Source organism: Oryctolagus cuniculus, chromosome 9 (genome assembly GCF_051225735.1).
Source record: "Oryctolagus cuniculus isolate XC-2025 breed Fujian yellow rabbit chromosome 9, ASM5122573v1, whole genome shotgun sequence".
Lineage (NCBI taxonomy): Eukaryota > Metazoa > Chordata > Mammalia > Lagomorpha > Leporidae > Oryctolagus > Oryctolagus cuniculus.
Genome location: NC_142875.1, coordinates 134742673 through 134768548, shown reverse-complemented (window position 1 = coordinate 134768548; position 25876 = coordinate 134742673). Strand labels below are relative to the sequence as shown.

The window sequence follows — 25876 nt, the reverse complement described above, 5'->3', positions numbered from 1 at the left end:
GCTCCTGGTTCTTGGCTTCAGATCGGCTCAGCTCCAGCAATTGAGGCCAACTGGGGAGTGAGCCAGCAGTTGGAAGACCTCTCTCTCTCTCTCTCTCCCTCTCCCTCTTCCTCTCCCTCTCCCTCTCCCTCTCCCTCTCCCTCTCCTTCTCTCTCTGTGTGACTCTGGCTTTCAGACAAATAAATAAATCTTTAAAAAATAAAGCATTTCAGGATGGGGACCCTTGTGCTTGCGTTCCCCCAGCTCGGCGAGCGTACGGGCTTTTGACATAGAATGACAGAGACTCGCTGCAGCCATGTGACTCAGAGTCTTACAGAACAGGACAGTAGATATTTGGCAGTGGCAGAGAAAGGGGTTCAGCTATGGCAAAAATGTTTCTTTGTCTCATTTATAAAGTTTTTCATTGATCTTTTAAAATGGTGCTTCAAAGATCACATTACCTGGTTTTATTATTTATTTTATTTTTTAATTTATTTTTGACAGGCAGAGTGGACAGTGAGAGAGTGAGACAGAGAAAGGTCTTCCTTTTTCCATTGGTTCACCCCTCAATGGCCACTGCAGCTGGTGCACTGTGCTGATCTGAAGCCAGGAGCCAGGTGCTTCCCCTGGTCTCCATGCGGGTGCAGGGCACAAGCACTTGGGCCATTCTCCACTGCACTCCCTGGCCACAGCAGAGAGCTGGACTGGAAGAGGAGCAACCGGGACAGAATCCGGTGCCCCGACCGGGACTAGAACCCGGTGTGCTGGTGCCGCAGGCGGAGGATTAGCTTAGTGAGCGGCGGTGCCAGCCTAATTATTCATTTTTACATTAACACTAAGGATATTCACTTTGAACCACTTTGTTTAGGGTGGCATTGTTTCTGGGAAGATTTTGTAGGAATGTAAGCTATCCAGCTGCATGAGTTCCAAGAGTGACCTCATACACTCCTCGTTTGGAGTCTGTTAATCCTCTGAGGGACTGAAAACTGCATATTTCAGCTTTAACCCTGGCTTTGCAGCACAGTGGATTGAGCTGCCACTTGTAACCCAGCAACCACACTGTGGAGCACTGGTTTGAGTCCCAGCTGCTCCACTTCTGATCCAGCTCCCTGCTAATGCACCTGAGAAGGCAGAACATGATTGTGCAAATACTTGGGCAACTACCACCCACGTGGCAAAACCAGACAGGACTGGTGGTTTCTGGCCCAGCCCTTGGTGTTACAGCCACTTGGGGAGTGAACCAGCGGATGGGAGATCTCTCTTTCTCCCTCTCTCTATAGCTTTGCCTTTCAAATAAATTAACACATCTTTTAGAAAAATGAATTAAGACAGTTGGTTAGCACAACATTTGTGTTTTCCCTCCACTGTGTCTCTCTACATAATGGCTTTAAGGTGATAAAGGGAAACTAGAAAGGCGAGCATGTGAACATCTGTTAGGAATTCCTCCTGCCCCCTGGTTGCAGACGTGTGGAAAGAAATGAAGTGGGCCAGGGCAACATCAGCCCCTCACTGGGAAATCTGTACAATTAGACTGCAGCTGATTCTTTGATCACTTTTGTGTGATTCATTCATGCACTTAGAAATGTTTGTTGTTGGGGTTTGGCGCTGTGCCGCAGCCGGTTAACGCCCTGGCCTGGGGTGCCAGCACCCCATATGGGTGCTGGTTCTAGTCCTGGCTGCTCCTCTTCTGATCCAGCTCTATGCTGTGGCCTGAGAAAGCCATGGAGGATGGCCCGGGTCCTTGGGCTCCTGCACCCACAGGGGAGACCCAGAAGAGGTTCCTGGCTCCTGGCTCCTGGCTTCGGATTGGCACAGCTCTGGCCGTTGAGGTAATCTGGGGAGTGAACCATTGGATGGAAGACCTCTCTCTCTCTCTCTGTTTTTCCTTTCTGTTTAGCTCTGACTTTGAAATAAATAAAAAAAGAAGTTTGTTGTTCTGCACTATGCAAAAGTGCCTAAAATGTCTACTTTACTTGCTAATACAAATAGGTCCCTGAGCTTGAAATTTTAAATTTACAAGTGTAGATTCAGGAATCAATGCAAGGTAAGAGGGAATTTCATAAATGGCAAAACCAGTAAAAACTGCATGCCAGGAAAATTTTGAAGCAGGCAAAGTCATGAGGTTTCCTGGTGTGTAAGTAAAGAGTTCATGGATGAAGCAGCATTTAAACATTGCCTGGAATCAAGCATAGGTGTCCAAGGCAAATGCCTATAGCAGGCCTAGGTTTCAGGGGGAAATGATTACACATGTGTCATTGTGCATGCCCACAGGGGGACTAGCATGGAAAAGGGGCAAACACTGGCAGTGTGTGGGGTGTCAGTGGTTTGGTTGACAAATGGGCAACGTTATCATTAAACGAGCTATTTTGAGGACAAAAAGTTGTCATTACACGGTAGCAGAAACCCAGGGAGATCTTTTAGCTGGGGACCAACCTCGCCAGCGCTGCACTTCCCTGTGGTTTGTGTACAGAATTGTCTAGAACAGCGTTTGCACAGGAGAGAGACAAGGGGTGGGGAAATGCGGTGCTACTGTCATCAGACAGGAAGGCCAAGTACATTCCTCTACTAAAGTGGAGGCTGAGGGCAAGACAGGATGGAAGAGGGTTGAAAGCAATGGCAACTGGGTAGGTGCAGAGGGGACGAGAGTATGGCAGGTAGGAGGGAGAAGGTCACAGCACTCCGAGGCTCTGGAGGTGGGCTGGGCTGTGTTTATTCCCACTCCAGGCTCTTTCCGTGCACACAGACGAGCACTCAAGGTGCAGACACATATAAGGTGCAAAAAATGGTAACAAAGCTGAAAAGGTGAGCAAGTGGACACACAACATTCCCTGAGCAAGGGGTGCCCCACACAGGGAAATACCCATCACGAATAGGCAGTGGGCCAGAAGGCCACCCGAAAGGAGGAGGGGTGGGGAAGGGGAGAGAGAGGGCACCCGGCAGCACCTGTGGAGGGGTGGGAGGCGCGAGCCCCTCCCAGCTGCTGGCCTGCTTTACGAGGTCGGGGCGGTGCCTCTCCAGGGCTGAGCCACCTGGGCGTTATATGGCATCTCCACAAGATCCACGCGGAGCGTGATAGCCCTGACTTCGTGGCGTTCCTCCCGTAGTCCCCGGATAAAGCAGCTGTATCCCAGGAAAAAGGGAGTCTTGACTGGCAGGTAGCGGGATAGAATTATGTGGGCGCTTGCACTGACGTCCAGCTCAGCAGACCTAAACTTACTCCCTGGTCATCCCACTTCTCTCCTAATGCAATGGCTAGAAAAGCCGTCTTCATTTTTATTAATCTGCTTATGAGTGTCTCAGAGAGCTATGTAAACAGGGATTAATAGCACAACCAGAATCCCAGAGAGGAATCTGTGAGGCGAACTGGTGAGCTCCAGCTGTTCTGTTTTCTTCTGCTGGGATAGTTTGCTGACTCTGAGCGAGGAGAACGTTGGGCTTCCCCAAGCAGGGAGAGCCTCTGTTAGGAGAAGATCAGCAGAGGTTGTCGGGCGTGGTCTGGAGTGAACGTGAGAAAGCTGAGGAGACACAAATGCACAGAGTTTTTACTGAATTCAGCTGGGGGTGGGAGGCCATGAACTAGGTAAAGGTTTCCAAGGCAGGCACTTTGGAAACACCTGCCTCAAAGCATTCCCCAGGCCTTGCCTGCAGAGACAAATGGATTGTTAGGCCATTTAGGGCAGGAAGGAGAACAGGGCTGAAAGCTCTGAGCGCAGAGCTGGGTCCCAGCCCTGAGGGTGAGGGGACAGAGACCAGCTGGGCTTTCGTCACAGGCCCTGACTTAGAGCAGGAGACCCAGCGTGAGGTCAGTAGGCAGAGGGGGAGGCTGGACTGAAACGCAGGCCCAGTGAACGCTCAGCAACCCAGCCGGAAGCCCTGGAGCAGCCGCTGCCCTTACAGTTGCCTCCCGCGGGGGCAGCAGGCCAGGTTTTCGGAGTTGGCCTCATCACCAGGGGCACGCTGCACCAGGAGCAGCAGGAAGGCCAGGCTCAAAGTGGCCCTGCAGCGGAGGCCGGCCCGAAGGACCTGAGCCCAGGAGGCTGCCTGCCCACAGCGCCCCCGACAGGGGGCCGAGGGCTCCTGCAGGACCTGGAAGTACAGCTGTGCGTCTCCAGCAAACGTGAGTGGACTGTGTCGTTCCAGGGAGTGTCGGGCTGCCCGAAGCTGGAAGCTGCCTGTGGGCCATTCATAAGAGACTTCCCAAATATGAAGACACAAGCAGTCCTAGAAAATGATGGGGGAACATATACTCGAGAGACCAAGCAAAAGAAAGCTGACATGATGACGCACGGAACGTAGACTTTAAGGCACAGACTAGTGTTTGAGAACAGGGAAAACAATTTATAATGGTGTTTTCCAACAGAAAGCACAACCCCAAATCTGTGTATATGTGATAATCCAGCTTCAAATATGAAAAGAAAAATTTGCAGTCTTAGTGGGAGGATTTTGGATATGGAGATGTACACAAGATCTAATACACAAAGAGCAGTATGCTCCAAAACAACTTGATTCATTTATTTTTCATGTACATGGGTTACATTCATTAGCATAAAAATAAAATAGAAATATTAGGAATAAACGTCATGGTAACAGAAGAATGTAAGGGGAAAAATGACCCCAAATTAAGTGGAAAGAGAAAGAAGGGCCAATAGCAGAGCATTCCAAGTTGTGGGACAAGGTCAGTCAATCTATATGCGCAGAGCTGTTAGACCAGAAGGAGAAAGATTTGAACCAATGCTGTGTTCCTTTTTCAGTTCTCCTTGGTCAGAAGTTATGATTAGTTGTAAATTAATATGCTAGGTCCCTAATCAGAAGATCTGTAGCTCATTTATTTACGAATGCTGCTTTATGTTCAAAACTGAGGTTGGGGCCGGCACCGCGGCTCAATAGGCTAGCAGAGAATAGGGGCGGCCGCTGGACGCCCAGCTCTGCCACTGGCTAATTTCTGTGACCTTACGTAAGTTATAAGTTTTATTTTTCGGCCGGCACTGTGGCTCACTTGGCTAATCCTCCTCCTGCGGTGCCGGCACCCCGGGTTCTAGTCCCGGCCGGGGCACCGAATTCTGTCCCCGTTGCTCCTCTTCCAGGCCAGCTCTCTGCTGTAGCCCGGGAGTGCAGTGGAGGATGGCCCAAGTGCTTGGGCCCTGCACCCGCATGGGAGACCAGGAGAAGCCCCTGGCTCCTGGCTTCGGATCAGTGTGGTGTGCCTGTGCAGTGTGCCGGCTGTAGCGGCCATTGAGGGGTAAACCAACGGAAAAGGAAGACCTTCTCAGACCTTCTCTCTCTGTCTCTCTCACTGTCCACTCTGCCTGTCCAGAAAAAAAAAAAAAAAAGAATGAGGTTGGACCATAGTTTTCTCTCTCATTTTTCTGTCTCCCTCTCCTTTCTTAAACAGTGTTTCAGGTAATTGATATTACAGTGTCTGCTTTAGTAAAATGAGCTAAGAAGCCTTATTTCCTCTTAGCATTGTCTGGGAAACATGTACTTCACCTTGAAATTTTCTGAATGTGAAATTAACAAATCAGCTATGAGATCTCCTTGCATTTGTGCTTTATATGATGGAAAAATGTAATAAGGTCGGTATGTGTTAGCGTTCCCTCGTAGTGCTTGATAACAAACTGAATCAGGGCTCAGAGACTCAAACAAGGGTGTTTTATTCTCATGGGTCTGCGGATTATAGTGAGAAACTGCTCATTTTGGTTGGTCTTTCTGATGAATCTGGTCTGCTGGGGGCCATAGATTCCTGCTGGTCTTGGGTAGCAGGTCTGTGGCCTGTGTCCCTCACCCCTCCTGAGAGCAGTGGCTGGCCAGCTATCATTTCATCCTGTGTCAGAGCAAAGGGAGAGAGGTCAGGGCCACCTGAAGGCTCCCAAGTCCTTGCTCTGACCAGCAACCTTCACCCCTGCTCATGTTATTGGGCAAAGAAATTCTCATGGCCAAGCCCAAGCCCAAAAGGTGAAAACATACACTATGACCAGGACGTGACTGTACTTGAGTTGAGGAATCTACCAGAAATTTTTAAAATGTATATTTATGTATTTAGTTGAAAGTCTGAATTACAGAAAGAAAGGGAGGGAGGGAGTTTCCAACTGCATCATGCCTTCTTTGCATTTCTAATCTTGTTTATTTTTCCTTGCCGTGTTTTCCTTTTATAGATTGCTAAAGATGCTTGATTTCTTACTGGCAACTTTAAATAATGCAATTTGGGTCTATTTGTGTTTCTCTTTTTCCAAGTTTTGTTATTTTTATCTGTGCACTTTATTTCATTAATTTGAGTTTTTTCTAATTTTTATGCTCTATTTTTAAAATTGGAAGATATTCCTCCTTTTATTGAATATAGTTTTGTAACTTTTGTTTTTAGCTTGTGAGTCAGAGGCTCATTAGAAGTATAATTATTCACTTACAGGTGGTAGTTCCACAATAGTGAAATTTGTTACCTTTTATACTTTTGTCTTATTGATTTATAGTTAAGAATGAGGGCAATAAAGTCTGATGTTTTGGATTTTATCTAAACTTTATGAAAAAAATGGATTTTGTATCAGTACACATAAACTTGTAGACCTCTAAACCGTTGAATGCTGAGACCCAGCAATCTCTCTCTTGCTTGTGCTTTAAATGTGGTTGGGTGAGGTTTGAGTATCCCCCAGGGCCCACTGTATTTGGGACCTTGGTTCCAGGTAGGCACTATGATACTGGGTCCCGCTCAGGCCCTGGCTGCCTGGTTGAAGAGGGGACCACCTGCTCCCACATGTGCCATCCGCCATGCTGCCCCCAGAGCCTGCACTCTGCTCTTCGGACCTCTTTCCTTCAAAGGCAGCCCATGGCAGGTGTTTCATTCCAGTGACAAAAGGCCCACTAATACCCTGCGTCTGATCCTAAATAAGTTAAAACCTGGCATTTATATTTCTTTTAAACTTTATTCAAAAGGCAGAGAGAAAGAGGAAGATCTTCCATTTGCTAGTTCATTTCCCAAATGACCACAACAGGTGAGGCTTGGCCAGCTTGAGGCCAGGAGCCTGGAATTCCACCCAGATCTCCCGTGTGGGTGGCAGGTACCCAACTGCTTGTGCCCTCACCTGCTGCTTTCCAGGTGCGTTAGCAGGAAGCTGGATTCGCTGTGGAGCAGGGCTGCCAAGCAGCACTCCAGGATGAGATGCAGGCGTCCCAAGTAGAGACCTAACCCTTTACACGGCAACACCTGCTCCTGAGTTTATTTTGAAATCAAGCACTACTCACACAGGTATTTCTGATAGTTTTAATGACATATATGTGCTCTACTTTCTTCTTGGTACATAAATGGTTGTTATTTTTAGTTATTATATAATTGTACTAGCCTGTTTAGTAATTTGAACCTTGGCCAGCGCTGTGAATCACTTGGCTAAAAGTCTGCCTGCGGCGCCGGCACCCCGGGTTCTAGTCCCTGTTGGGACGCCGGATTCTGTCCCGGTTGCTCCTCTTCCAGTCCAGCTCTCTGCTGTGGCCCGGGAGGGCAGTAGAAGTTGGCCCAAGTGCTTGGGTCCTGCACCCCATGGGAGACCAGGAGAAGCACCTGGCTCCTGGCTTCAAATCGGCAAGGTGCGCCGACTGCAGTGCGCTGGCCATAGCGGCCATTTGGGGGGTGAACCAACAGAAGGAAGACCTTTCTCTCTGTCTCTCTAACTCTGCCTGTCAAAAAAAAAAAACAAAAAAAAAAACAAAACAAAACAAACAAACAAACAAAAAAAAAATGGGCCGGCGCCGCGGCTCACTAGGCTAATCCTCCGCCTAGCGGCGCCGGCACACCGGGTTCTAGTCCCGGTTGGGGGCCGGATTCTGTCCCAGTTGCCCCTCTTCCAGGCCAGCTCTCTGCTGTGGCCAGGGAGTGCAGTGGAGGATGGCCCAGGTGCTTGGGCCCTGCACCCCATGGGAGACCAGGAAAAGCACCTGGCTCCTGGCTCCTGCCATCGGATCAGCGCGGTGTGCCGGCCACAGCGCGCAGGCCGCGGCAGCCATTGGAGGGTGAACCAACGGCAAAGGAAGACCTTTCTCTCTGTCTCTCTCTCTCACTGTCCACTCTGCCTGTCAAAAAATAAAAAAAAAAAAGTAATTTGAACCTTAAATTCCATTCTATATTATTAATATTGTCAGTTCTGTTTCCATTTTGTGTATTTTGGCCTGAAATTGTTTTTGCCAATTTCATTATCTTTATTCATCATTACTTCATTTTTTAGCATGTTGATTTTTAAGCTAAATCTCTCATTCTGTTTGACCACTTCTAGTTTTTCACTTCAGGTTTGATTTTACTTCTGTCTTCCTCTGTTGCTGTGTATTTGCCTTTGCTGTTTTTTCCACTTTACCTCTCACTGATGGGCAGGTGGATTCTACTCTCCAGTCCTCCTATGGGATAAACTTTATCATGTTGGCTACAAGGAGGAGGATGTTGTCCATGAATAGATGCCGAGAGAAGAGGGCGCAGAACGTCATTTGTGACAAGGTACATGAAATGTGAGTGTCGCCGGCCAGGAGAGGGTCGCCTTGCTGATGTGAGAGGCTCTTGACCACTCTTGAGGGGCTTTATTTTTTTTAAACTTTTATTTAATAAATATAAATTTTATAAGTACAACTTTTGGATTATAGCAGCTTTTTGTCCCATAACCTCCCTCCCATCTGCAACCATCCCATCTCGCACTCCCTCTCCCATCACATTCTTCATCAAGATTCATTTTTAATTATCTTTATATACAGAAGATCAACTTGGTATATACTAAGTAAAGATTTCAACAGACTGCACCCACACAGACACACAAAGTATAGAGTACTGTTTGAGTAGTAGTTTTACTGTTAATTCCCATAGTACAACACATTAAGGGCAAAGGTCCTACATGGGAAGCAAGTATACAGTGACTCTCGTTGTTGTTTTAACAATTGACACTCTTATTTATGATGTCAGTAATCACCTGAGGCACTTGTCATGAGCTGGCAAGGCTATGGAAGCCTCTTCAGTTCACAAACTCCAACTGTGGGGAGCAACTCGGACTAGACTAAGTTACTGGAATTAAGACTTATTCTATGCATCTGCTCTCCCACAATATGGCGCTGGGAGAGGAGTAAACAACTTCTACACAGCTGCCTCTCGCCAATTTGACTGATGAGCTGCAGGAGCTGATCTTGCTCCTGATTGGAGGAGAGCAGCATGCTCGGCATGTGGGTAGCAGAGTTGGGATTGGTGGAAGAGGACTATAAAGGAGGAGAGAGACAACATGCACCAGGAACATCCAGATAACATCTGAGCAGCCCCCGAGAGTGTGCCACTTCTCCACGGAAGTGGGGAAAGTGGCAGGGGGAGCCGCCCCTCCACGGAGGTGGAGGGGACGGCAGCCAATCTGGGAAGGACCAGCAGCAAACCCGGGAAGGGCCGAGCAGACAAAAGAACAGTGCAGGGTCCTGTGTCGTTCCTCCACGAAGAGGGGGAGTGACATCCAACCTTATTTAGATAAGGCCAATTCAAAGTGGAAGTTCTCTCCTCTCTTCAGAGAAAGGTACCCCCTTTCTTGATGGCCCGTTCTTTCCGCTGGGATGCTGGGATCTCACTCACAGAGATCTTTCATTTAGGTCATTTCTTTTTTTTTTTTTGTCTTGTCTTTCCATGCCTAAGAGACTTTCATGGGCTTTTTAGCCAGATCTGAATGCCTTAAGAGCTGATTCTGAGGCCAGAGTGTTGCTTAGGACATCTGCCATTCTATCAGTTCTGCTGTGTATTCCGCTTCCCATGTTGAATCATTCTCTCCTTTTTGATTCTATCAGTTAGTATTAGCAGACACTAGTCTTGTTTATGTGATCCCTTTGACATTTAATCCTATCTTTTTGATCAATTATGAACTAAGAATGATCACTTTGACTAGTAAGATGGATTGGTACATGCCACTTTGATGGGATTGATTTGGAATCCCCTGGCACATTTCTAACTCTACCGTTTGGGGCAAGTCCAGTTGAGCATATGCCAAACTGTACATCTCCTCTCTCTCTTATTCCCACTCTTACATTTAACAGGGATCACTTTTCAGTTAAATTTAAACACCTAAGAATAATTGTGTGTTAATTACAGAGTTCAAACAATGGTATTAAGTAGAACAAAAAAAAAAACTACTAAAAGGAATAAAATAGTAAGCTGTTCCTTGACAGTCAGGACAAGGGCTGATCAAGTCATTGTTTCTCCTAGTGTCCGTTTCACTTCTACAGGTTTCCTTTAGGTGCTCAGTTAGTTGTCACCAATCAGGGAGAACATATGATATTTGCCCTTTGGGACTGGCTTATTTCACTCAGCATGCTGTTTTCCAGGTTCCTCCATTTTGTTGCAAATGACCAGATTTAATTTTATTTTTACTGCTGAATAGTATTCTGTGGAGTACATATCCCATAATTTCTTTATCCAGTCTTCTGTTGATGGGCATTTAGGTTGATTTCATGTCTTAGCTATTGTGAATTGAGCTGCAATAAACATAGAGGTACAGACAGTTCTTTTATTTGCCAATTTAATTTCCTTTGGGTAAATTCTAAGGAGTGGGATGGCTGGGTCATGTTTCTGAGGTATCTCCAAACTGTCTTCCACAGTGGCTTTACCAGTTTGCATTCCAACCAACAGTAGATTAGTATGCCTTTTTCCCCACATCCTCGCCAGCATCTGTTGTTAGTTGATTTCTGTATGAAAGCCATTCTAACTGGGGTTAGGTGAAACTTTGTTGTGGTTTTGATTTGCATTTCCCCGATGGTTAGTGATCCTGAACATTTTTTCATGTGTCTGTTGGCCTTTTGGATTTCCTCTTTTGAAAATGTCTATTAAGGCCCTTGGCCCATCTCTTAAGTGGGTTGTTTTGTTGTTGTGGAGTTTCTTGATCTCTTTGTAGATTCTGGTTGTTATACCTTTATCAGTTGCTTAGTTTGCAAATAATTTTTCCCATTCTGTCAGTTGCCTCTTCACTTTCCTGGTTCTTTTCCCATTCAGAAACTTCTCCATTTGATGTAATCCCAATTGTTAATTTTGGCTTTGACTGCCTGTGCCTCTGGGGTCTTTTCCAAGAAGTCTTTGCCTGTGCCTATATCTTGCAGGGTTTCTCTGATGTTCTCTAATAATTTGATGGTGTCAGGTCATAGATTTAGATCTTTAATGTATGTTGAGTGGATTTTTGTGTAAGGTGTAAGGTAGGGGTCTTGCTTCATGCTTCTGCATGTGGAAATCCAGTTTTCCCAGCAGCATTTGTTGAAGAGACTGTTGTTGCTCCAGGAATTGGTTTTAGATTCATGGGGGCTTTATTTCTAGATCCCCTTCTCTCATGACTGTTCTGAAAGCCAACCCACCAACCAGAAGCATTTGGTGGTAACAGCACCTTCCAGGGCATTTACTGAGCTACTGTATGAATCAAATCTCAGAGCACGGCTCAGCGGATGCTGGCCTCAGGTGTCTGGAGTCTGTTCTTTCTGCCATTCTACAGCCAGACTTCACCCTGTGTCCTCCAACCACCCTCTATCTTTTCTTCCTGTCTTTGCTTTATTGTTTCCTTAGTGTTTGTCAAATCTCAGCCAGACTATAGGGAGAAGAATGTCATGTATCAGTTACACATATCAAAGTATTAACCATTGCTATGAATAGTAGGATTTGTCTTCCTTCATCTTCATGAGATACTGGGCAGTGGACTTTGATCAGGAGATGTGACTTTTTCTGTAGCCTACTTTGTATTTTTTTCCTGTTTTCCAAATGTCCTCATGGATATGCACCTGTCACAGATTCATCTATTGTATTTAACCCTCTTCTCCCAGAAGGTCGTAAGTTCATGCTGTTATTCCAGCTTGAGTCATGTTGTTTGTACTTTGTCCTAATGTAAGAGCTTGTGAGTGTTTGCTTAATTTGGTATACCATGCTAAAATAGACAGCTCAAGCAAATAATATCCCTCCTATACAACACATCAAAACAGTGTTTCCACACTTTTGATCATTCCATTACTCTTTTCAGTGACCTGGGGGTTGTACCTAAGTGTGCTATTTCCAGTGAGCGTGCTAATTCTGTATGGAAGGTTAAAAGGAGAGTGCCATCTTCTCTAGGGGCGTCATATGCACTACACAAGCTCAGAACAGACGAGGGCTCAGAAAGCATCCTGCCAGATGGAAATTGAAGCAGAAATAAAAATGGCTCTCAGGAGTTACTTAAAACTCTCTTCTCACTGCTTTGTTTTTTCTTTTTAAGTAAGATTTACTTATTTTGACTGAAAGAGTTAGAGAGAGAGAGAGAGAGAGAAAGAGAGAGAGAGAGAGAGAGAGAGAGAGAGAGAGACAGAGAGGAAGAGAGGAAGAGATACCTTCTGTATGCTGGTTCACTCCCCAGGTGGCTACAATGACCATGGCTGGGCCAGGTGGAAGCCAGGAGCTAGGAGCTTCATCCAAGTCTCCCCTGTGGCTGATAGGGACCCAACCACTTGTGCCATCATGCACTGCCCGTCCCATGCCATTAGCAGGGAGCAGGATGGGAAGTGGAGCAGCTGGGACTGGAACTGGCACCCAAATGAGATCCCAGTGCCCAACGCTGGCCCCTCACTGTTCGTTTTCATCAACATAAAACCAGCAGTATGACTTATGTGCTACAGTTTCTTAAAGATGTTTGGAGGTGGCAGACATAATTATTAAGAATCATGAAATTATGAGTGTATGTCCATGCAGCAAAAACCAGTTAAGGAAGAATTATAGGAAGCACAGTCAAGTTGACCCCAGGAAATGTCAGCCATCTTTACAACTCTGTCCAGACGGTTCAATGCAGGACAGTTTCCTTAGGTCACAGCATTTTTACATTGCTGTGTCCCCCCTGGGGCGGCTCATAAAAGACATCAGCATGTTCAGATCTGGTGCAGCTGTACATGACGCCACCCACAAAGAGTGAGGCTCTCCCCAGGGCTGAGGGGTTCCTTTGGCCATTCCCGAGGGACCCATACACTCCCAGAGGCCCGTCACCCTCCTTTCCTGCCCTGCCTCAGACCCTGGATCCACATCTGCAGCGCTGGCCAACGCCCTTCCTCTTTCTGAGGCTTTGATCCAACACGGGCTTCTCCTCCATTCTGCTGCAAGGAGGTGCTGGCCCACTGCCCTCCACACTGGCGTTCCAGCCCAGCTGCCTCCCTGCTCACTGAGACACAGCCTTGAGCACAGTGCCACTGCCCACACTCCTTTGTGACACAGAAGATCTTACAAGATCTTACAAGTGTTTTCAGGGGCCGGTGCTGTGGCGCAGCAGGTTAATGCCCTGGCCTGAAGTGCAGCCTCCTACATGGGCGACGGTTCGAGACCCGGCTATTCCACTTCTGATCCGGCTCTCTTCTGTGGCCTGGGAAAGCAGTAGAAGATGGCCCAAGTCCTTGGGCCCCTGCACCTGCATGAGAGACCCAGAGGAAGCTCCTGGCTGCTGATCAGCGCAGCTCTGGCCATTGTGGCCAATTAGGGAGTGAACCATCGGATGGAAGACCTCCCTCTGTCTGTCTCTCTCTCTCTCTCTCTGCCTCTCCTCTCTCTTTGTAACTCTGACTTTCAAGTAAATAAATCTGAAAAAGAAGAAGTGTTCTCGTAGGGCCAGCATTGTGGCATAGCGGGGAAAGCCACCACTTGAAACACTGGCATCCCATATGGCTGCCAGTTTGAGTCCTCATTGTTCCACTTCCCTTCCGATTCAGCTCTCTGATATGCCCCTGGGAAAGCAGTGGAAGGTGGGCCAGTCCTTGGATGCTACCCATGTAGGAACTCAGAAGAAGCTCTTGCCCTTGGCTTTATTCATGGCCCAGCCCTGGTCACTGCAGCCATTTGGAGAATGAACCAGCAGATGGAAGATCTCTCTGTCCAGCTGTCTGTGTAGGCTTTGACTTTCAAATGAACAAATAATCTTTTTTTAAAGAAAAATAGTGCTTGCATTCTTCCATCTCATCCAGCCACGTTTCACTAACTCCTGGATTGTGCTAAATTAAATTCTGAGCCACTGTTAGATTTTCTGTCTGAGAATCTGTTTGAGTACCCCGGTGTTCAGTCACTCTTGATGTACGTACAAAAAAGGCCATGTCGTATGGTTCAGCCTCACTGTGACGTGTCCCACTCACTTTATTATGGTTTGTATTCAGTGCTGCATGCTAAGGTTTCTGTGAGCACCTTGCTTTATTCTGGCTCCGCAGTCTGCATCGTTCATTGTTGGCTGGGAGTTCTTTCTGGGAGCACTCGTCTGTGTTGGGATGTAAGTGCCCATGCCCAGGGAGCACCGTCTTGTGCAGGGGCTGCCTGTGCAGGTTCTGGAGCCAGGCACAAGGGTTCAAACTCCAGCGAGGCCAAAATCAAGGTGTTTGGCCTAACACAAGTCTTCGGAGTTTAGCAGAATGAAGATAGTAATGGATCCCACAGACTGAGTACTGCAGAACTTCTTGGATCCGCATAGATCAGAAAATGATTTTTCATTAACTTATGGGCAAGGAGCATTTGAAAAACCATCACCGGCAGCTTATTGTAGCTCATGTGATCTCCCTGATTAGATAGCTGGACCTGTGGGATCTTGGAGACTCCCAGATGGGGCCCTGTCCAGTGTCCAGCTTCCCACTGACACTGTTGTGAGGTCCACAGTGCATGGGAGAGGCGAACCACATTTTATTCTCATATTCAAGGGAGCATAACTTTTCTGCTGAGGTCTAGCCAAGACTTGAAAATATCACTAACTTACAGGAAATGGAAAATGCAAAGAAGAGCGCTGAGCATGTTGTTTGAGTGAAAATGAGACAGATATAAAATTTAATTAAGTAAAGCTCCTGTTTGTTCATTAAGTTGTAGAATGCAGAAAATTCTCTGTGACATTTCCCTTATGTTTTATTAGCACGGATGCCTCACTGAATGGGATATTGGGACACAATCCTAAGTAAATATTTATACTATTTCAAGAAGAATTCGAAGTTAGCTGCTGGAAGAAAATGGATGAAGTTGAAGAGCAAAGAAATTGAGGCTTTTGTAATTAGTCTGTGCCCTGAGTCTATAGAGCTTTGCCAATGAAAGAGAGTCAGAGCTGCTCAACTAAGTGTTTATAGTAAGGGTATCAGGTGAACTAGAAGCTTGGTGGTCTATTAAAAGAAAATATGGGAAATAGAGATAAGCACCAAAGGGAAAAAATGAAGTTGGGAAGAAGTAAAAGTTTAGAAAATCAACGTGCAATGAATTGTGAATCCATCCAATAAAAAAGACAGATTAAAATGCGTCCCAAGGGGAAATGTGGAAGAGCAGGCTTTGTTAGCAACCACACGGGACGGGGCCAAGGGTAGCCTGTGAAAGAGATCACACGGAACTTACCAAGCCTCACTTGAGTTAAAACTGTCCAGTTTTGGCCGGTGCCGTGGCTCAATAGGCTAATCCTCTGCCTGCGGCGCCAGCACCCCGGGTTCTAGTCTCAGTCGGGGCACCGGATTCTGTCCCGGTTGTCCCTCTTCCAGGCCAGCTCTCTGCTGTGGCCCGGAGTACAGTGGAGGATGGCTCAAGTCCTTGGGCCCTGCACCCACATGGGAGACCAGGAGAAGCCCCTGGCTCCTGCCTTCAGATCAGCGTGTGCGACGGCTGCAGCACGCCGGCCGCAGTGGCCGGAGGGTGAACCAACGGCAAAAAGAAAGACCTTTCTCTCTGTCTCTCTCTCTCTCACTGTCCACTCTGCCTGTCAAAAAAAAAAAAAAAAAAAAAAAACTGTCCAATTTCTTTACTAAATTTTTTGAAAATCTTTTGAAAACAATGACCAGGGGTTTGTCTCTGTCAACTTTGTCATTTGGTCTTACAGGCTAACATCCATTCAGATAGAGGAGAGTGTGGTGTAACACAGAAAGAGTTCTTAGAACCCAGATGTTCAAGGTGGAGCAACATGGAGTCACTGGGAGGGGCTGTGGAGTGGGACTGACCAGTAATGCAGGGAGTTTCTTTAGTGGGATAGACAGGATTTCAATGAAGTCCAATTACAGACTCAGTCCTAAGTTGCCAGTTTGGAAGAACAACTTTTGAGTGGGGAGTTCCATTTCTATGTATGATAGATTAAGACTTACAGACAAACCAATCTGCAAAATATAATGGAGCAGCCGGCACGGAACACATGAAGCAGTTGCCTGCTGCCACTCACCAGTGAACAGAGCAGGTGGAGCTTGTGGGGATTCGCACGTACTTTCTGGGGGTTGGGGGTTCGGAGGGGACGTTGGAAAGCTGCTTCTCCTAAATGCCCCTCAGCATGTTCAATCTGTGCTAAGTACAGTCAGGGGTGCACAACGCCATCGAACCAGTCTTTGTGGCCAACAGAGCCAGAAACACGGAGCTAGCTACAGGGTCTAAGTAGGGACGCCTCGCAGGGGTCAGGGCTGGAGAGGGAATCGTCAGACTCGTTTGCCCACATTGTTGACTCGCTCTTGACCATCAGGCATGGAACAAAGCAGCCCAGGCACAGGCAAAAGATCTGAACTTAAACTGGAGATGTTACTCAAAAACTCAGGAGGATTTTGCAATTCAATCCTGGTGAAGAAAGTTACTTGCTAATGTCAGGTTCTAGTCCAGCTGCTCCTCTTCCAGTCCAGCGGTCTGCTGTGGCCTGGGAGGGCAGTGGAGGATGGCCCAGGTGCTTGGGCCCCTGTAGCCGCATGGGAGACCAAGAGAAAGCACCTGACTCCTGGCTTTGGATCAGCACAGCTCCGGCTGTGGCGACCATTTGGAGGGTGAACCAATGGAAGGAAGACCTTTCTCTGTCTCTCTCTCTCACTGCCTAACTCTGTCAAATAAAAAAAAAAAAAATAAAAGAAAGTTACTTGATAAAAACAGAAGACATAACACTCATCAAATAAAAAAAGTGATAACAGAATCCAGAATCTCTACAACTTAAACTTCATAATGTCTAGGCTGCAATCCAAGATTATCCTAAATATGACAAACTAAGAAAAAGAAACATTTTCAAGAGAAAAGAAAATCCACAGAAGCCGAGTTGGAGCTTTGAGATAAGAAGTTTATGCTGATTTTATCTCTCTGCAGTATAGTAAAAATAAGCAAAATTCCACCTTTTCAATGAATGAGCACCCCAGTGGAGAAAGGGTAAATTCAGTGGAAATATGGAATCCTTAATACAAGAACCACGTGAGAACTCTAGTGATGAAAAGCAAACCTTATGAAACAAAAAGACTCAAGTGTGTGGGGAGCAATCCGGACTGGACTAAGTTACTGGAATTGGGACTTATTCTATGCATCTGCTCTCCCACAATATGGCGCTGGGAGAGGAGTAAACAGCTTCTACCCAGCTGCCTCTCACCAACTTGACAAGCTGCAGGAGCTGCTCCTGATTGGAGGAGAGCGGCGTGCTCGGCGTGTGGGCAGCCGAGTTGGGATTGGCGGAGGAGGACTATAAAGGAGGAGAGAGACAGCATGCACCAGGAACATCTAAGGGGAACACCTAAGGGGAACACCTGTGCAGCCCCCGAGAGAGCCGGAGGTGGAAGGGACAGTAGCCAACCCGGGAAGAACCAGCAGCAAACCCGGGGAGGGCCGAGCAGACGAAAGAACAGCGCAGGGTCCTGTGTCGTTCCTCCACGAAGAGGGGGAGTGACATAATGGTGCCGTGACTCGGATATGAAGCCTAGGCAGGGCTTAGTGTCGTTCCTCCACGAAGAGGGGGAGCGACAAAGTGAACGGAGTCGGCTCCATGAACAGGAAGACTCAGTGGTGTTGGGACGATGGCCCTCCTTATACTGATGGATGCATACGCTTGATGCTCTCCTGCTCCGCCTGCTAGCAGGCACTTTTGGAGACGTTGATGTGCCAGTTCAGAGCTTGATGTGCAAAGGTAAGAATGGCTCAGCAGGACTGGCAACAGCATCTCCTGGGGGAACAGGGTGGCAGAGTACCACCCTGTGTCCCCAGCTGTCTACAAAGTGGCTGACGTGCAAGAGAGGAGTCAACACCCTCATCATTCACCCAGAGCATTTTCATGTATGTAAGAGGGTTCTGGTTGTGTGAAAGGGTCTAAGGCATTAACCCTTGACAAGGTCCTCACAAAAGGGGTCTCGGTGGCTGGGAAGTAATGCACAGCCAGTCATCCCCCTGGCTGTTCCCTGTGCCCACTGCTCTGAGGCACGGCTCTGGACCTCACTGCTGATCCAAACCCAGTCAGTGCGTCATCAGTGCACACACGGAAACTGTGAGGATATTACTTGGGTGTTGCATAAAATTAAGATGATTCATTTAAAACTCTTGGTTACCTGTTGCTATCTCTCCTGTGTTCTTCAGTTATTCCCAGAAGGTATAAAACAGCAAATTAGGGACAGTGGGACTGTAGCTGGGGGTACATTTCTTTTAAATAGCTTACATTTAAATTGAGGAAGTATAGTGTAGCTGTTAGGAAGGTGGATTCCATACAATGGCTAAGCCACTACTTGGACCACCTACATCCAGTTTTGGGGTGCTTGGGGTAAAATCCCATCTCTGCTTTGGTTTTGGCTTTAGGCTAATGTGCACCCTGGATAGAAGGAAGCAGGTGATGGCTCAAGTACTTGGATCTCTGCCACCCATTTGGGGGACCTGGATGGATTTGTTGGTGCCTGGCTCGACCCTGGATGTTGGAGGTATTTGGGGAGTGAACAAGCAGATGGAAGATTGATTTCACTTTCGTTCTCTCTTGATTGGCCTTTCAAATACGTTTTTTAAAAATAATAAAACACTTCAAAATGTTTAACAAATGCAGACAGTAAAATGGCTTCAGGTAACTTTTGAAAGAATGTGGTGAGAGGAAGTCAAAATGTAACCTAACTGCAATGTTGTAAGATTTCTTAAGATTGGAGTTCTTTCACAGCATTTAGAAGAAAAAAACAGTTATATTAGTGTATTTAAATTGATTCTCATTCTACTTTCCCAGTGCACAGGAAGGTTCTAGAGATGAATAAGAATATACAATTTGCAAGAAGGTCAGGTTGACTGCACCCTCTCTACCCTGAAGCCCTCTTGGACTTACAGGTAGACCTTGCAGTGGAAACAGTGAATCAGGAGGGGAGGAAAGGTTGTAACAGCACCTGATGTGTATGGAAAGTCCAAGGACATGGCCGTAGTCCCCCTGGCTCATGTCCAGGACACCAGTGAGTGTCTCACATGCATCAGGCTTAACTGGTTATTCCACTTTCAAAATATTGTTCAACACAGTCTTGGAAACGTAAGACTTTTCAAAAATTTTTTATTTATAAGAAAGAGGGAGGGAGGGAGATCCTCATACACCAGCTTACTACCCGCGTGCTTCAAAGAGCTGGGGACCAAAACTGGGAGCCGGAACTCAATCTGGGGCTCCCCTGTGGGTAGCAGGGACCAAGTCCTTGGGCCATCACCTGCTGCCTCCTGGGTTTAAAGCAGATGCAGTGCTTGAGCCCAGGTACTCTGATAGGGAAACTGGCGTCCTGAACAGTGCTGTAACTGCCACGCCAAGTGCCTGCCCCAGAACATGAAGCTTAACTGGGTCTTTGCTCAGCTGTATTTATCCAGACTGTGTGTGCGTCTCTGTACTCAGACATCATATGGCAGCCCACATGGTCCCTGCGTGGATTTTATTGTTCCGCACACTTGCTCCAATGGCGTGACCTTTTTCCTGAGCATGCCAGCTACTCCACTATTTCTCAGATCATAGGCCATGAACCAGCCACATCAGGAGCTTCTGTGGCACACATCAAAGACGTCCACCTGGAGGCCTTGCCACAGATGCTGGCAGGGCATACGCTTCCTGTGAGTGCAGAGCTGTGGTGCCTCTGGGTGACACGGAAGGGCCCTGGGTGTTGCACCGGCCATCCCTTCTACCACCGAGGGGCAGTGGCCTCCCTGGTTGTTGAGTCAGAACAGCAGGTTCAAGACCCTGCAGCACAGGATGCCCAGAGAGATGAGGGTTTGGATAAACAACAGGTAATTTTTTTTTGACAGGCAGAGTTAGAGACAGACAGAAAGGTCCTCCCTCCATTGGTTCACCCCCCAAACGGCCGCCACAGCTGGCGCGCTGCGCCGATCCAAAGCCAGGAGCCAGGTGCTTCCTCCTGGTGTCTCATGCAGGTGCAGGGCCCAAGCACTTGGGCCATCCTCCACTGCCTTCCGGGGCCACAGCAGAGAGCTGGACTGGAAGAGGGGCAACCGGGACTAGAACCCGGGGTGCTGGCGCCGCAGGTGGAGGATTAGCCTAGTGAGCTGCGGTGTTGGCCTAACAACAGGTAATTGTTTACTAGATGCGTGACCCAAACATTGCAGAAGACATTTTATACCAAATCGTTGTTTGTTGTTTATCTGCAATTAAAAATAATTGTCCTACATCTTTATTTGCTGAATTTGGTAACACTACATTATCCTCGAATGGGACAAGGTTTGGCTCTCCTACTTAATAGTGGGGTGGCCTTGTGACATTTTCTTCACATCTTGAAATTCCAATTTCCCAAGCCATGAGATGAAACAGCAGTCACAGCAACCAACCAACCAAAGCCTCACAAAACTACTGGGTCTTCAGGAAAATTCGGCTGCAGGTATTCTACAAGGGAATCCTTCCACACTTAGTGTCTGGTGTACGTTGGAAGCTCAGTACTGTGTAACTGCTGCTTGCTATTGCCAAGGCACTGATGTGCACTGCAAGTCAATGGAGCTTTTGAGCCTGGTGAACAAACACTGTGGTGGGTTAACACTGACAAAGTATAAATTTTTCAACGCAGTGCATTAGTGGAATAAGCCAGACAGGGAATTCCATTCTGGGCCCTCCCACTTCCTGCCTCTGTGTGGTTCCTCACTCTCATTAGATCAAAGCCTGTCAACCTGGAGATATATTTTTCCACCCAAGGCGCCCCCTGGTGGTTGTAAATGTTACAGCTGAGTTGGGAAATCTAAAGTTTGATCCTTGTTTTGAAAAATTGTGTGATTACAGTAATCTTTAAGGAAATGGAGGTAAGTTCAGCATATTTTCTTTGAATGCCAGACATTTCAACTATGACAGTTGTATTGTCATGGTTTTCCATTGCAAATACTAACAGTATCAATTCACATGCCTGCTTCAAGCCTCTCCATTTCCTGTTTTCTTCAAGCAGTCATTTTGTTGGGGAAAACTCTTCTTTCTGAATTATTCTGAGCCTACTGGCAGCTGTTCAGAACCTCGATAGCGTCCCCTGTGTGGAATGCGTACGCCAGACAGTCTCCTGTCAGCTTAACTGTGAATTCTCGAGGACACTTCCTGCAGTGGCCACTTGTCTCCTGGGAAAACAGAGGACTGCGGAGTTTAATTTGGCAGTTGTGTGGCGTGACATGATTTTGCAGTTTCTGTAGTTCTATGTAATATTTTGGGGCAAATTTTTGGTTATTCCCAAATGTATGCATTCTTTCTGGAGTACAATAGCATTATAATGAGCATACTTGAGGTTCTAAATTATGTATAGACTCTGAGCACCGACATACACATAACTCAAATTCAACATCTCTCAGTCTCAACCACATAGCAAGGAAAACGGTTGTAGAACTAAGTACAATGTCTGAGCCTACTTCAAAAGGTTCATGGAAAATAGAATTAAAAGATGAGCTCATTGCAGTACAAGGGACAGTTTGTGTTTTGACAAAGCTATGCGTGGGTTTCAAACATTTTTTGCATTAAAAATTAAGATCTCTCTTGAAGTTTTCCATGAACGTTTTGCAGCACCCACACATGTATGAGACCACAAGTCACTATCGCACAGTGCTTGCTGAGGTTTCCAAGAGGAGTGCAGGCACAGCGATGGCAAGTAGGCTGAAGGTGACCTGTGATTCTTTTCTTCCATGTGGGCAGGACTGGGGCTTTATTCTGCAAAGTGAGCATTGTCTCCAAGCCTGGCGTAAACACATAAGCTAGGTCATGGTCCTGTCTTCCCCCGAGAGCTCCTGTTGTGTGGTGGGTCACCCTGGCCAGCACAGCACTCAGTGAAGAACCCTCACGTCACCACACATTGCATGGTTCTGCCTAGGACTTGGTCCAGCATTTCAGTTATACATTTGCGCCTTTTCTTATGTTGTGAGCAGTCTCCATGCTTTGTTCCCAGACTAACACTTGAACTGAAAAGATCAAGAATCAGAGAAAGAACAGACACTCTAAAAGCGTTTATACAAAATGTAATTAAATTTAAAAAACTCTGCCTTTTGGAAAATTTTAACTCTTTAAGCAACTTTCCCTCCTCTAAATTTTGATGTTACTGTCTATCCGTGGCAACAAAGGATACTAAATTTTTTTGATGTTACTGTCTATCTGTGGCAACAAATGGATACTCTTTTGTGTATCAATTGCAGGTTTATGAAAAGAATAAAAAGCACTTTTCACTGCTCCTATATTTTTTCTCTTTCCACTGCTTTTCTGTTGGATTTCTCTGCATGCATAATTGCACAGATATGAGGCTTTAAAAATTCTATTAAAGAAATGCTAAAAATCTGTACACCAGAGATGTGACGGTTTTGAGCACCCGTGCAGCTGTAGGCAGTGTGGCACGTTTGTTTATGGGGACGATTCTGTTTTCTGTGCCTCTGTTTTTGTCACCGCCTTCAATGAAAGCTGAGTTAGCAGGGCAGAGGGGAAAAGGACAGGCTTCTCCCACTTGTCTTCCTGTAAGTTACCCGTGATTCTCAACATGATTTATTGGGTTGACAACCAAACAAAACAAAACACTTCTTCAAAGTCCAAACTTACGTAAATAAAGTGTAGCATTTCATTCTTAGGGCTATCTCCACGTCTTGAGTTCTTTTAAACAAACCCTTTAAAGGAGTTGTTTTAGGATTTTCTTCAAAACAAGAGTGCCTTCCAAACAAAGAGGGCGGTCCTTTGACGTAGGGCTGCTTGAGCCATCCCAGGAATTTTCTTGAAGCCAAGACCTGGAGAGAGGAAGGGAGAGTTGAGAGGTAAAAATCTTGCCCGTGTGAAGATGAGTAGCAATCATGCTTTCCACTAGGAAATTTCTCTGAATGAATTCTGATTTAAGAATGCATTGTTTGAGCCAATTTATTTGTGATGTGGATGAATTTCCTTAATTGCACTGGGCTTAACATGAGAGTAAATAAATACAGGAATTAGCAAGGTTTCCTGTTAGGCTTTTCCCCCAAGATACTTCTCCAAGTTCAGCATCATGGTAGCTACAAAGCAGTTTCTAAGACTTAGGACACTTCTCTGACCTTGAATCTCAGATTTGTAATTTTTTTCTGCACTTAGGGGTCATGCAGAGAAAAAAAAACCTTTCCGGGAGTCACTGTGCTATTCAAAGACTCTGGAGAAGTGGCAGAGTTGTTTAGACAGAAGTGTGCTAGTGGCCCTTAGCCCGGGGAGGAGCCCACAGGGAGAGACGGCTGTCGCGTTCTCCACAAGGCGTTCATCCCCCAGCTAACTCTGTAGCACAGCGATTCTGCTGGTGACGCGCAAGGCAAAAGTATCTTTCACAAGAGACTGTCTAGCTCTGGGAAATATCTGACCATATCTTCATGAGTAAAGATGATGGTTTTCTTTGGTACAATGAAGTTTATTTTGCAAGGCCAAACTTAATCGGCCCATATTGGTTTTGTTTATCCAGGCTCTGGGGTCGGGCTCTGGGCTCTGTTTCTGTTAAGTCTTGCCTTGTTTTCAGTTATGACAGATATTTCTTGGAGTATGGAGTATGAAAATACTGGAGCCCCAAACCCAGAATATCTAACCGTATTTATGTCTGTGTTCTGTGCTTGAACACAAACAGCTGTGTGCACATCCAGCTGTCTCGTGTCTGACTGAACTCTGCTGGCCAGGGCTTCAGACACAAACACACGGTCCCCTTTATGGGAACTCAGGGCTGGCGCAGCAGGAATTTGAAACCCACATGCATTTTTCAAGTCTCGCACAAACAGCAAGGGGAAACACATAGGCAAAACAGGCTTGAGATCTCACTTTGAGATCAGTACAGTACGGCTAAAGAAACCCTCTGTCCAGTCCCTCTCCTCAAAGTAAAATAGAATAGGTATGGAAAAAAAAATGACAGTTTGTCAAAACGTTTAGAGCCCCAGTTATACCTTAGAAGAGGAAAAGTGACTACAAAGTCCTCTTTAGGGCAGCTTTCTGGGTGACGGTGGAATGGAGCTTATTAATTGGTGATTAATGAGATGGGAGGAACAAGTGTCTGACAGGTTTCTTGGTTCCTTTATCAAACCCTGTGAGAAACCACAGGCCATGCAAAGATCCAAGAAGTTCCCATTCCTGATAAGATTAGAAGATATGTCTGTTTTTATTTTATTCAGTGTGCTTGAATGTGTTTCCTGATTTTCTATAATAAATATGAACTACTTTTGTCATGAGCCAAAGTTATTCAAAATAATTTCTCAAACATTGAGCTTGATGGGCCAATCTAATTATACATAAAAGGATATGGACATGCTTTAAAACAGTATATTAATGTTATTTTATTAATTTGTTATATTACTGTAATATTATCAATTATATTAATTTTTGAAATAATAATTATGTTATTAATCTATTTTATGAAAAATGTTTTGTTCAATTTACCTCATTTGGAAAAAAAAATCACACACCCCAGAGAGTTGTTTCACAAATACAATGATGAAGGGACACAAGTGGCAGCATGCGTACCCACCAGCAAAGCCAGGCCAGACTCCTGTGTATGTGGTCTGTGTATGTGGCCTGGTTCGTGATCCTTGGTGTACTCCCACTTAGGTATTGTCTTGTGGAGGTGCCCACTTGTATATTAATTTTTCACACCTATCATAGCCAAGCAGTATGCTAGAGAAATCTGAAATATTCCCCAAGAATTCATAATCATGTGTATTCTGATGACCCATTGAAGATGGCAGACATGGCACATGTGTCCAGCTGTGTCCCACTGACCTTGCTCCCCATCCCACCTCCGTACCTTACAGGGCTGGTGGACCACAGATACTAAGTCTGCAGTTGACATTGTGGTGCAATGGTTAAGCCACTGCATGTGATTCCAGCATCCCATATGGGCGCCCATTTGTGTCCTGGCTGCTCCACTTCTGATCCAGCTTCCTGCTGATGGCCTGGGAAAGGCAGTAGAAGATGGCTCAAGGGGCTCCGGATTCTGTCCCGGTTGCCCCTCTTCCAGGCCAGCTCTCTGCTGTGGCCAGGGAGTGCAGTGGAGGATGGCCCAAGTCCTTGGGCCCTGCACCCCATGGGAGACCAGGAGAAGCACCTGGCTCCTGGCTTCGGATCAGTGTGCTGCGCCAGCTGCAGCGGCCATTGGAGGGTGAACCAATGGAAAAAGGAAGACCTTTCTCTCTGTCTCTCTCTCTCACTGTCCACTCTGCCTGTCCAAAAAAAAAAAAAAAAAAAAAAAAGGATGGCTCAAGTACTTAAGCTCCTGCCACTCACGTGGGAGACCTGAATCAAGCTCCTGGCTTCAACCTGGCCCAGTCCTGGCCATTGTAGCCATCTGGGGAGTAAACCAGTGGATGGTGGATCCCTCTGTCTCTTTGTCTCTCCCTCTCTATAACTCTTTCAAAATAAATAAATAAACATTAAAAAAGTTAGACTACCACAGTGCAGGGCCATTGGTGGCCCAGCAACAATAAGGAATCCAGACTTCAAGATAAACCAGAGGGAACCCATTCTACCTGCCTGGGCCTCTAGTTACTCTGCTAGCGGGCACTTATGGAAAGAATTTGATGGAAGGACTTTATGCTTGAAAACTGGACACGAACTGAATACAAACCAACTCTACTAGCTCCAGCCGCAGCTCTCACGGGTACAGACATTAACGGTAAGGTGGACTTCCAAAAGAGATCAAGCTATTCTAGGGGAGGCCAAGTGGCAAGTGTGGTCCGTGGAGATGGCTGATGCTCTCCTGATTGCACCTGCTGGCTCCCTGTCCATGTGATACAACAGGAAGCTGCCCA

General features: G+C 46.4%; 1 protein-coding gene across 6 annotated transcripts in view; it reads left to right on the top strand.

Moving 5' to 3' along the window:
* Positions 1 to 3475: 3475 nt before the first annotated feature.
* LOC103348942 (uncharacterized) overlaps positions 3476 to 25876 on the top strand; it is a 130390-nt gene continuing 107989 nt past the window's right edge. Inside the window, exon 1 of one of the 6 annotated variants that reach the window (XR_016213188.1) lies at positions 3476 to 4096. The gene's annotated coding sequence lies outside the window, so the exon portion shown is untranslated. The remainder of the gene's footprint in view (positions 4097 to 25876) is intronic. The other 5 variants (XM_089304053.1, XR_016213189.1, XR_016213187.1 and 2 more) reach the window with 5 other exon arrangements.